Genomic DNA, 12,284 nt, shown 5'->3' on the forward strand with positions numbered 1-12,284 from the left:
GGAGTAGGGGGTTGGGGGTAGGGGGGTGGGGGTAGGGCGGTGGGGGTAGGGCGGTGGGAGTAGGGGGGTGGGGATAGGGCAGCGGGAGTAGGGGGGTGGGAGTAGGGGGATGGAAGTAGGGGGGTGGGAGTAGGGCGGGGGGAGTAGGGTGGCGGGAGTAGGGCGGCGGGAGTAGGGCGGCGGGAGTAGGGGGGCGGGGGTAGGGGGCGGGGGTAGGGGGGCGGGGGTAGGGCGGCGGGGTTAGGGGGTGGGGGTAGGGGGGCGGGAGTAGGGTAGGGCGGCGGGAGTAGGGGGCGGGAGTAGGGCGGCGGAGTAGGGGGCGGAGGTAGGGCGGGGGAGTAGGGCGGGGGGAGTAGGGCAGCGGGAGTAGGGGGGCGGGGGTAGGGGGGCGGGAGTAGGGCGGCGGGAGTAGGGGGGCGGGAGTAGGGCGGGGGAGTAGGGGGGCGGGGGTAGGGGGGCGGGAGTAGGGCGGCGGAGTAGGGGGGCGGGAGTAGGGCGGGGGAGTAGGGCGGGGGGAGTAGGGCGGCGGGAGTAGGGGGGCGGGAGTAGGGCGGCGGGAGTAGGGGGGCGGGAGTAGGGCGGGGAGAGTAGGGCGGGGGAGTAGGGCGGCGGGAGTAGGGGGGCGGGGAGAGTAGGGCGGGGGGAGTAGGGCGGCGGGAGTAGGGGGGCGGGAGTAGGGGGGCGGGAGTAGGGGGGCGGGGGTAGGGTGGCGGAAGTAGGGGGGGCGGGGGTAGGGGGGCGGGGGTAGGGAGGCGGGGGTAGGGGGGCGGGGGTAGGGGGGGCGGGGGTAGGGGGGGTGGGAGTAGGTGTGATGCTGGGCCAACAGTTAACCAAGATGTCAAACTGGGTTTCCAGCCAGAAGCAGTTCCTCGCAATGAGCCAGGGAGAAAACTGGCTGCATAGAAAGCGATTGCTGAACCAATCTTCACTGGTTCCTGTGGAGGGTGGGAACAGATTTGACCCAATGATCGTTGGCCCATTGATGAGTGCCTCTGGGTTGCTAGTTGAATTGTGGAGCAGTTTCAATCTTGGTTGGTCCTGTGGTGTTTGTGCGCAAAGGTTTAAGTTGGTGATGTGGTCACTGTAAAGAGATTGAAGATACGATATTATATAGCTTCCTGCAAAAATCCCCACTGCCCAGTAACTGTTTATTTCCAGATGGGAACAGCAGTTAATTTTTCAAATATTTCATTGCCTTTCAATATTTCATAACACTTGGGTCCAACTCAACCTCATCATCACAAACATTCCTTAGGATCCTCGTAGGTCCCCAGCTCATTGCCCCATCACTCCCTCGTAGGAGGTCCCAGACTGGGCACAACGCCCAGGATCTCTGGGGCAGGGTCCGATTGCTCTCTAACAAACTGCCCATAGAGCAGGCACAGGGCAGGTCAGTAACACCGCAGTGCGAGACAGAGCTGTACTCACAGGGAAAGAGTCTGAGTTAAACCACAGCTGGCCCTGGTACATACTCCTGACAGATATACTGTGTGTGGGCAGTGGTGATCAGTTAATCAAAGCTTTGAGGTCTGCCAAAGTAAATGTGTGACCCTTACCCCAGTGAGAGTCAGTGCGTACACCCCTGGGCCACAGCCACTGCACACATCTGTATCACATGGAGTGCACATATCTATATAAACCAGCGTGTACATTGTGTAGTTATCTATACTAAAGGACACATATTGATGTAAGGAGCTGTCAGGCAATTAGCGATGGGCAATAGAAATGCTGCCTAACCAGCGTACCTCCCATGGAAGAATAAAAAAAGACATGTTAAAGACAATGGGCGGAATTTTTCTTGCTCCTTCGGGGCAAGGATTGGACGTAGGGAATGCTGGAAAAATAGGGAGGAACCGTGCGAGGACAGTTTTCCGATGCATTCCTGCTGCCAGGAAACATTCTATGGAATGGAGACGAGTAGCCAATTTAAATAATGAAGATCACAGCTGGACTTAGACCTTGGGCTGTGGAGCAGCCACCCACCACATGTGGAGACCACCGGCTAAAACTTCCTTGGAGAAGGCGGGGGTTTGGTCACCTTCCTGGGACCCCACTGCCCGGGCCCCTCGAAAACATTGAATCAGTTTTACCCATCAACCAGATTCTCCATTCAGAGGTGTTCTCACATTCTCCTTCCTGTCTCAGCAACACCCAGCTCCCCAAATTGGACTGCAAAGGTTTCTGATTGGGCCACCAGCAAGAGGAAGTGCCTTAACCTCTCTAATGGCAACCAATTAGGAGGCCCCCTCTAGACAGATAGCTCCAAGGGTCCATCCCCGGCATGTACAGGCCTGAGACCACCATTTCATCCCAATGTTAGGGTGTCCCCAAGTTCACGGGAAAATTCAGCCCACTGACTCTCACTGGGGTACGGGTCCCACACACACTGACTCTCACTGGGGTACAGGTCCCACACACACACACTGACTCTCACTGGGGTACGGGTCCCACACACACACACTGACTCTCACTGGGGTACGGGTCCCACACACACATACTGACTCTCACTGGGGTACGGGTCCCACACACACACACTGACTCTCACTGGGGTACAGGTCCCACACACACTGACTCTCACTGGAGTACGGGTCCCACACACACTGACTCTCACTGGGATACGGGTCCCACACACACTGACTCTCACCTGGATACGGGTCCCACACACACTGACTCTCACCTGGATACGGGTCCCACACACACTGACTCTCACTGGGGTACGGGTCCCACACACACATTGACTCTCACTGGGGTACGGGTCCCACACACACTGACTCTCACTGGGGTACGGGTCCCACACACACACTGACTCTCACTGGGGTACGGGTCACACATGCACACTGACTCTCACTGGGGTACGGGTCCCACACACACACACTGACTCTCACTGGGATACGGGTCCCACACACACTGACTCTCACTGGGGTACGGGTCCCCCACACACTGACTCTCACTGGGGTACGGGTCCCACACACACACTGACTCTCACTGGGGTACGGGTCCCACACACACACTGACTCTCACTGGGGTACGGGTCACACACGCACACTGACTCTCACTGGGGTACGGGTCCCACACACACTGACTCTCACTGGGGTACGGGTCCCACACACACTGACCCTCACTGGGGTACGGGTCCCACACACACTGACTCTCACTGGGGTACGGGTCCCACACACACTGACTCTCACTGGGGTACGGGTCCCACACACACTGACTCTCACTGGGGTACGGGTCCCACACACACTGACTCTCACTGGGGTACGGGTCTCACACACACTGACCCTCACTGGGGTACGGGTCCCACACACACTGACCCTCACTGGGGTACGGGTCCCACACACACTGAGTGGGGTACAGCAGGTGTATACGCTGAGCGGGGTACAGCAGGTGTGTGCGCTGAGCGGGGTACAGCAGTTGTGTACGCTGAGCGGGGTACAGCAGGTGTGTACGCTGAGCGGGGTACAGCAGGTGTGTACACTGAGCGGGGTACAGCAGGTGTGTACGCTGAGCGGGCTACAGCAGGTGTGTATGCTGAGCGGGGTACAGCAAGTGTGTACACTGAGTGGGGTACAGCAGGTGTGTACACTGAACGGGGTACAGCAGGTGTGTACACTGAGCGGGGTACGGCAGGTGTGTATGCACCGAGTGGGGTACAGCAGGTGTGTACGCTGAGCGGGGTACAGCAGGTGTGTACGCTGAGCGGGGTACAGCAGGTGTGTATGCTGAGCGGGGTACAGCAAGTGTGTACACTGAGTGGGGTACAGCAGGTGTGTACGCTGAGCGGGCTACAGCAGGTGTGTATGCTGAGTGAGGTACAGCAGGTGTGTACACCGAGTGGGGTACAGCAGGTGTGTACACCTAGCGGGGTACAGCAGGTGTGTACGCACCGAGTGGGGTACAGCAGGTGTGTACGTGTGTCGATGGAGCCTTGTGCAATGTCTGGTTCGAATGAGTAAAATTTGCAGAAATGAAGTTCTTTTCAGGGTAGGTAACAAATTTACTTCAATTATATTTTTTAACTAAATTGACATCTGCTGGTTTTAATTTCTTTTTCATTGCATGTGTATTTAGTTCTGTCTGAGAGAACATGTCAGATTCGAGCTAGTTATGACTGAGAGAAATGCTGAACACATTTAAACAGGCACCAGAAACGATTCTACATCCCCAACAGCTGATTCCTGGGGGGATCAATTTGACAAACGTCCTGTTTAGTGAGTTCGAGGCTGGAGCCATTGGTAGGCCTGGCATTTAAACCCCAGAACGCAAGCTCATTGACACGATTGGGAGGAACTCAGAGTACTTCATTTAGAGATTCTAATCATCTCCATATCTCAGGGATGAGGTTTCATGTCAGAGATTCTTCACCAGTATTGAAGCTGGTGGAACTGAAGGCAATTTCTTGGCCTGGTTAGGACATTGGTTTGGTGGTAGAAGACAGAGAGTTGGGTAATGGGTATATACTCAAATAACAATGTCTCACAGCCATGGTTGAATTTGAAGAAAGGCTCTCTGCATTCCTGCTGATAAAACTACAGGATGTTAATAAGAGGGATTCTGCTGTGTGACTACTTGACCTGCCCAGGAGCCCTACTGGAGCTTCAACTATTTAGTACATTTGTGAATGAATTAGCTGACACAATTGAGAACTGTATATCCAAGCTTACCACTGGCACAAAGATTGCTGAGGAGAAATTGTGTAAACCAGGGCTGTATTGCCTGGAATACAGAAGATTATGGGGTGATTTGATTGAAACTTTCAGGATTTGGATTGAATCATACACTAGGGAGAGAGAAAGTGTTTCCATCGGTGAGGGAGTCAGGGACAATGGGCCTTAAAAGCCAGGTCATTCAGGAGAGAAGTTAGCAAAGATTTCTTAACAGAGAGGTTGGTAGAAGTGTGGTACTCTCTCCATAATAAGGAGTAGATGCTAGCACAGTTAATGATGTTAAATCTGAAATTGAAACTGATTCCTGGGATGGCGGGACTGACATATGAGGAAAGATTGAGTCGATTAGGATTATATTCACTGGAGTTCAGAAGAATGAGGGGGGATCTGATAGAAACCTATATAATTCTAACAGGACTAGACAGGGTAGATGCAGGAAGGATGTTCCTGATGGTGGGGGAGTCCAGAACCAGGGGTCACAGTCTGAGGATACGGGGTAGACCATTTAGGACTGAGATGAGGAGAAATTTCTTCACCCAGAGAGTGGTGAGCCTGTGGAATTCGCTACCACAGAAAGTAGTTGAGGCCAAAACATTGTATGTTTTCAAGAAGGAGTTAGATATAGCTCTTGGGGTGAAAGGGATCAAAGGATATGGGGAGAAAGCGGGAGCAGGCTATTGAGTTGGATGATCAGCCATGATCATAATCAATGGCAGAGCAGACTCGAAGGGCTGAATGGCCTACTCCTGCTCCTAGTTTCTATGTTTCTATGAAAGACCTTTGCTTGACATGGATTTAGAAAGGAAACAGCCAAGGCAGATGAATGGAGGTTGGTCACTGATCAGCCATAGTTATGTTGAATGGCAGAACAGGCTGAAGGGGCTGAATGGCCTCCTCCTGTTCCCAGTGCTTCCCCAGGTGCCTGATGACCCCGAATAGGTTTTCGGTACAAGAACAGAAAATGCTGGAAAAACTCAGTAGGTCCAACAGCTTCTGTGGAGAGAAAAACAGAGTTAACGTTTCGAGTCATTATGACTCTTCAGAGCTAAAGAGAAGTAAAAATGTGATGAAATTTATACTGTTTAAAGGGGGTGAAGCAGGTGAAACTGGATAGAAGGTCAGGGATAGGTGGAGGCAAAGGAGAGATTGACAAAGATGTCATGAACAAAAGGACAAAGTGGGTGTTAATGGTGGTGGTAAAGGGGGTGTTAATGGTGGTGGTAAAGGGGGTATTAATGGTGGTGGTAAAGGGGGTGTTAATGGTGGTGGTAAAGGGGGTGTTAATGGTGGTGATAAAGGGGGTGTTAATGGTGGTGGTAAAGGGGGTGTTAATGGTGGTGGTAAAAGGGGGTGTTAATGGTGGTGGTAAAGGGGGTGTTAATGGTGGTGGTAAAGGGGGTGTTAATGGTGGTGGTAAAGGCTAAAGGAGGCACTGATGGTGGCATTAAGGTCAGAAAGGAGAATGTGGTAATAGCAGGACCAGGGTAAGCACTCTGGGAAGAACAACATGAACAAGTGACCGATGGCCCCAGTGGGGTGGGGTGAGGGGAGGGGACGGTGGGAAAAAAGATTGAAAATAGGAAAAAAGGTGGGGATAAAACAATGAATAAAAATGAAAATAAAAATAAGTGGATAAAAATTAAAAAATAAAAATTAAGAAATGAGGATGAATATTGAAAAAATGAGATAAAAAGGGGGTGGGGATGGAGGAGAGAGTTCATGATCTGAAGTTGTTGAACTCGATATTCAGTCCGGAAGGCTGTAAAGTGCCTAGTGGGAAGATGAGGTGCTGTTCCTCCAGTTTGTGTCAGGCTTCACTGGAACAGTTTTTGGTATTTTGGTATTTTATTCAAGAAACATGTTCACAGCTCAAAGGCTAAATCGCAGAGTAGCTGAAAACTTCATATATAGACTAAATAATCAGGTTATAACATTCAACAATCATGTAGCAACAAAAGTAGACAACAAAATTCAGCAGGATATTAAAAGAAGGGTAACGTGGACTTAAAAATATATTAAGACTGCAACCCAATACATCGTCTCTATATTACAGGCACTGAAGGACATATAAATTTCATCATTGAAGTGTGTCATTGAGGCTGGTATACATTAACAGGCTGCTAAAGCTAGAATGAAAGGTTTAGGAGCTGGCTTCACACGGGCCTGGCTGAATTGTTAGGGTTTGTGTTCCAAACGTTTGCTCCCAGTGGAATCATTATAAGGAGAGAAACTGGCTCTATGGTAAGATCAGGAATTGGGGATAACTTCATGACCTGGTTTAAAAAATGATTGACCACAGGACGTAGGAGCAGAAGTTGGCTATTCGGCCCATCGAGTCTGCTCCACCATTCAATGAGATCATGGCTGATTTGATAATCCTCAATTCCACTTTCCTGCCTTTTCCCCATAACCCTTGATTCCCTCACTGATTAAAAATCTGTCTATCTCAGTCTTAAATATACTTAACAACCCAGCCTCTACAGCCCTCTGCGGTAAAGAATTCCACAGATTCCCTACCCTCTGAGAGAAGAAATTCCTCCTCATCTCTGTTTTAAATGGGCAACCCCTTACTCTGAGATTATGCCCTGTGGTCCTAGGCTCTCCCACAAGGGGAAACAACCTCTCAACACCTACCCCGTCAAGCCCTCTAAGAATTTTATATGTTCAATAAAGTCACCTCTCATTCTTCTAAACTCCAATGAGCACAAGCCCAACCTCTCCTCATAAGAAAATCCCTCCTCCATACCTGGGATCAATCCAGTGAACCTTCTCTGGACTAACTCCAATGCCATTATATCTTTCCTTAGATAAGGGGACCAAAACTGTTCACAGTATTCTAGATGTGGTCTACCTGGTGCCTTGTATAGGTTTAGCAAGGCTTCCCTATTTTTATGCTCCATTCCCTTAAAAATAAAAGCCAACATTCCATTTGCCTTCCCTATTACCTGCTGAACTTGTATGTTAGCTTTTTGTGATTCATGCACAAGGACTCCCAAATCCCTCTGAGCTGCAGTTTTCTGTAGTCTTTCTCCATTTAAATAGTTAAACTCCTCTATTCTTCCTGCCACATTATATTCCATCTGCCACGTTTTTGACCACTCACTTAACCTGTCTATATCCCTCTGTAGACTCTTTGTGTCATCCTCACCACTTGCCTTCCCACTTATTTTTGTGTCATCTGCAAACTTGGCGATATTCACTTCCCTCATCTAAGTCATTAATATATATTGTAAATAATTGTGGCCCCAGCACTGATCCCTGTGGCACTCCACTAGTTACAGGCTGCCATCCTGAAAATGCCCCACTTGTCCCAACTCTGGCTTCTATTAGTTAGCCAATCCTCTATTCATACTAATATACTACCCCCAACACCATGGGCTCTTATCTTACTAAGTAGCCTTATGTGCGGTACCTTATCAAACGCCTTTTGGAAATCCAAATATATTACATCTACTGGTTCCCCTTTATCCATCCTGCTTGTTAACCCCTCAGAGAGTTCTAATAAGTTTGTCAGGTATGATTTCCCCTTCATGAAGCCATGCTGACTCTGCTTGATTATATTATGTATTTCTAAATGCTCTGCTTTACATCCTTTATAATAGACTCTACCATTTTCCCAATGACGGATGTTAAGCTAACTGGTCTCTAGTTACCTGTTTTTTGTTTCCCTCCCTTTTTGAATAAGGGTGTTACATTTTCAGTTTTCCAATCTCCTGGGACTTTTCCAGAATCTAAGGATTCTTGGACGATTACTACCAGTGCATCCACTATCTCTTTAGTTACTTCCTTTAATACCCTAGGATGCAACCCATCAGGTCCAGGTAACTTAACAGCCTTTAGCCCCATTAGTTTCCCTTGTATTTTTTCTCTAGTGATACTTATTGTATTTATTTCCTCCCCGCCCCACTTTTTGCCCCTTGATTATTTAGTATTTTTGGAATGCTATTAGTGTCTTCTACCCTGAAGACTATTGCAAAATATTTATTCAATTCCTCTCCTTTTTCCCGGTTCCCCATTATTATTTCCCCAGCCTCATTCTGTAAGAGGCCTCTGTTCACTTTGGCCCCTCTCTTCCTTTTTATTTATTTGAAGCTCTTACTGTCCATTTTTATATTACTTGCTAGTTTATCCTCAAAGTTTATTTTCTCCCTTTTTATTTTTATTTTTTGGTCATCTTCTGTTGGTTTTAAAAACTTTCCCAATCCTCTGGCTTACCACTAATCTTTGCCACATTATATGTTTTTTATTTCAATTTGATATTGTCCTTAACTTCCTTGGTTAACCATGGTTGGTTTATCCCCTTCCTACAATCCTTCTTCCTGACTGGGATATATCTTTGTTGAGAGTGATGAACTATTTTCTTAAATGTCTGCCATTGTGGATCAACTGTCTTTTCTTTTAAACTCCTTTCCCAGTCCCCTCCAGCCAACTCTGCCCTCATTCCATTGTAATTACCATTATTTAAGTTTAGCACAGTTGTTTCTGACCCAAGTTTCTCACTCAAACTGAATGCTAAATTCCACCATGTTATGGTCACTGTTTCCTAGGGGATCTTTTACTCTGAGATCATTTATTAAACCTGCCTCATTACACATTACCAGATCCAAAATAGCCTGATCCCTGGTTGGATCCACAACATATTGTTCTAGGAAACTGTCCTGAATACACTCCATGAATTCTTGCTCGTGGCTACCTCTGCCAATTTGATTTTCCCAATCCACATGAAGATTAAAGTCACACATGATGAATGTACTGCCTTTTTTACATGCCCTCATTATCCTCTGATTTATTCTCTATCCTATAGTATAGCTACTGTTAGGGGGCCTATAGACAACTCCCACCAGTGTCTCCTTCTCCTTGTTATTTCTTACGTCCACCCATATTCCGATGCAAGATATTTCTTGCTATCGCACTTATTCCATCTCGTACTAACAAGGCTACCCCACCACTCTTTCCTTCCTAGATGTCCTTTTGAAAAGTCACATAACCCTGAATATTTAGTTTCCAGCTTTGATCTCCTTGTCACCATGTCTCTGTAATGATTATAAGATATAGACATTGACCTCTATTTATGTTCTTAATTAATTTATTTTGTTCCAAATGCTATGTGCATTTAAGTAAAGAGCCATTAATTTTGCCTTTTTACCATTTTTTCTACATTTGACTCTATTTGCTGCCGTTTTTTAATGTTTGGACATACTGTCCCTACCTGTCACACTCTGGGTATCATTACCTAAATAGCTGCCCTGCAATGCTGCCATATCCTTTTCCTTTGTAAGCCTATGTATCCACTCTCCAGAACTCTCCCTGCCCCTCTCTATTTAGTTTAAAGCCCTCTCTACAGCCCTAGTTATTCGATTCACCAGGACACTGGTCCCAGGATGGTTCAAGTGAAGTCTATCCCACTGGAACAGCTCCCTTCTACCATAATACTGGTGCCAGTGGCCCATGAACTGAAACCCATTCCTCCCACAGCAATCTCTGAGAGGATGAAGGGTTTGATTGGGATGTGAGAAGTGACAGTCCCCACTGATATGTTCCAGAACCTCTCCTTTATCAATAACATGGACAAAGGAATAGGAAGTTGCATATCTGAGTTTGTTGATGGATGACACTCAGTTAGGAGTCACAGTGAATTGTGTAGATGGAAGCAGGAAGTTACAAAGGGACATTGACAGATGAAATGAGTGGGTAAAATCCTGGCAGATGAATTTAAGGTGGGCAAGTGTGAGGTCATCTAATTTCCACCAAGAAAGACAAATTGGAAAATGTTTTTAACAGTGAGATACTGGGAATTGTAGAGGAGCAAAGGAATATGAGAGTCTAAGTTCACAAATCATTAAAAGCTAGGGCACAATTACAAAAAGTGATCAAAATGGCTACTGGAACGTTAGCCTTTATCTGGAGGGTTGGAACACAGAGGAGATTGTTGTGTTTCAGTTGTACGGAGCTCTGCTTAGACTGCACCTGGAGTGACTGTGTTCAATTCTGGGAGTCAGACCCCAGCAAGCTGATGGAGGGGGTTCAGTGCAGAATTTAGAGGGGGTTACTTTGTGAGGACATGTTTGCATGATTTTTTTTTAAATCTTGAAAAATGCTGGAGAGTTATCATTATCTAATCCAGCAATCAGGATCAAATACACCCAATATGGTGGGGACATTGAGTTTAATTGGAATCTAAGATGGAATCTAACACCCTAGCTACAGAACAAAAACCTATGACTGTGACAAGTAGTGAGTACCAGCCCATATCAGGCAGTATGGCTGGTATACATGAACAGCTCTTCATTTCTTCTTCCACTTCTCAGTGCTTAGGTCTTCTCAATCTCTGGACCCACTCAGGAGTTTTAATCAGAGTCTTCCTTGAGAATTCTTTTCCATCGCCTACTGCACTGAACATTCCCAAAGTCTCTTACTTTATAATAACCCTTTTTCAGCTGTGGTCACCTAGATTGATTTTTGACAAGGTCTTTTCACTTTATAATGAATCACTTCATTTCAAAATATCCTATAAAACATTGAGTTATTTGTCTAAACCTTGGGCTGAAAGTCCTGCCTTTGATGCCACTTACCTGCCATTAGCTTCTGGAAACTTCTGGCCTTGATCGGTCACTCTTGCCTCATCTTTTCCTTGCTGCATCTCAGGCTGTTCTCTCTGACCAGTTTCACTCTCCCAGTAACATTCCATCTCTGGCCTCAAAATAATTCCCAAAAGTTCATTATTTGTATCTATTCCACTGTCAGTTATTTATGATGAAGGCCTCTTCATAGGACATGCAGCAAGTTGCTCATACTGGCCGTTCAGTTCAGCTGTTTTTATTCTTTATCAGGCCGCTGAACCATGGGGCAGGATTTTGGGTTTGGCGTGTGGGCACGGAGAGCAGGCCTGGGAGCAACCGGGAAACAGGTCGCCGCCCACAATCGACCCCCGACCGCAATCTCATGCTGGCCGGTCAATTAACGGGCAACCAGCGTGGAAGCTGCACTGAAATGGTCAGCACTGCTGGGGTGAGGGCGGGAGGAGGGCAAGTGCCGATGTCGGCGCGGACACCGGGGGGGAGCACTCACAGAAAGCTCCCTGAAGGCAGAGAGCTGCCTCAGGCAACTGAAGATATCAAAAGCCATAACTAAAGATTTTCAAATGCCAAAAACAATGTCCACACATCAGGATCAGTCACCTGAACATGTGGCTGATGTAAATTCCATCCAAACATTTTTATTTCTTTTTTTAATTAATATCGGAAACCTCATCACGCCCTTGGATGAGGTCCCTCACCTGGCCAAATCGCCCGCCCGCCAACTGTAGCACTGGATGGGCAACAAAAATAATCACGATTGATCAATACGTTAATGGCCTTAATCGGCCTCTTAATTGTCGACGGGCACGCTGCCGAATCTCACGCACGCCCACCGATCGAAATATTGCGTGAGTGTGCGATGACGTTGGGACGTTCGCTCCACATTATCACGCGCTATTTCCCGCTTGAGCGGGTTGGGCGGGTGCCTGCATGCCAAGCGAAAAATTCTACCCACGGTGCTTCTCACTGAAATAGGTTATATTCTACCTGAACTCATGGACTTCAGCAAGCATTCCTAATAAGCAAGGTTAAATAAAAA

At 47.5% G+C, this 12,284-nt stretch overlaps 1 protein-coding gene across 3 annotated transcripts in view; it reads left to right on the forward strand.

The window, feature by feature from the left end:
• The window catches only part of LOC144691862 (cell adhesion molecule 2-like), a 561,087-nt gene that overhangs the window by 511,482 nt on the left and 37,321 nt on the right, over positions 1-12,284 (forward strand). The window lies entirely within an intron of this gene.

The sequence above is a fragment of the Cetorhinus maximus genome, chromosome 16, assembly GCF_964194155.1.
Source record: "Cetorhinus maximus chromosome 16, sCetMax3.hap1.1, whole genome shotgun sequence".
NCBI classification, from domain to species: Eukaryota; Metazoa; Chordata; class Chondrichthyes; order Lamniformes; family Cetorhinidae; genus Cetorhinus; species Cetorhinus maximus.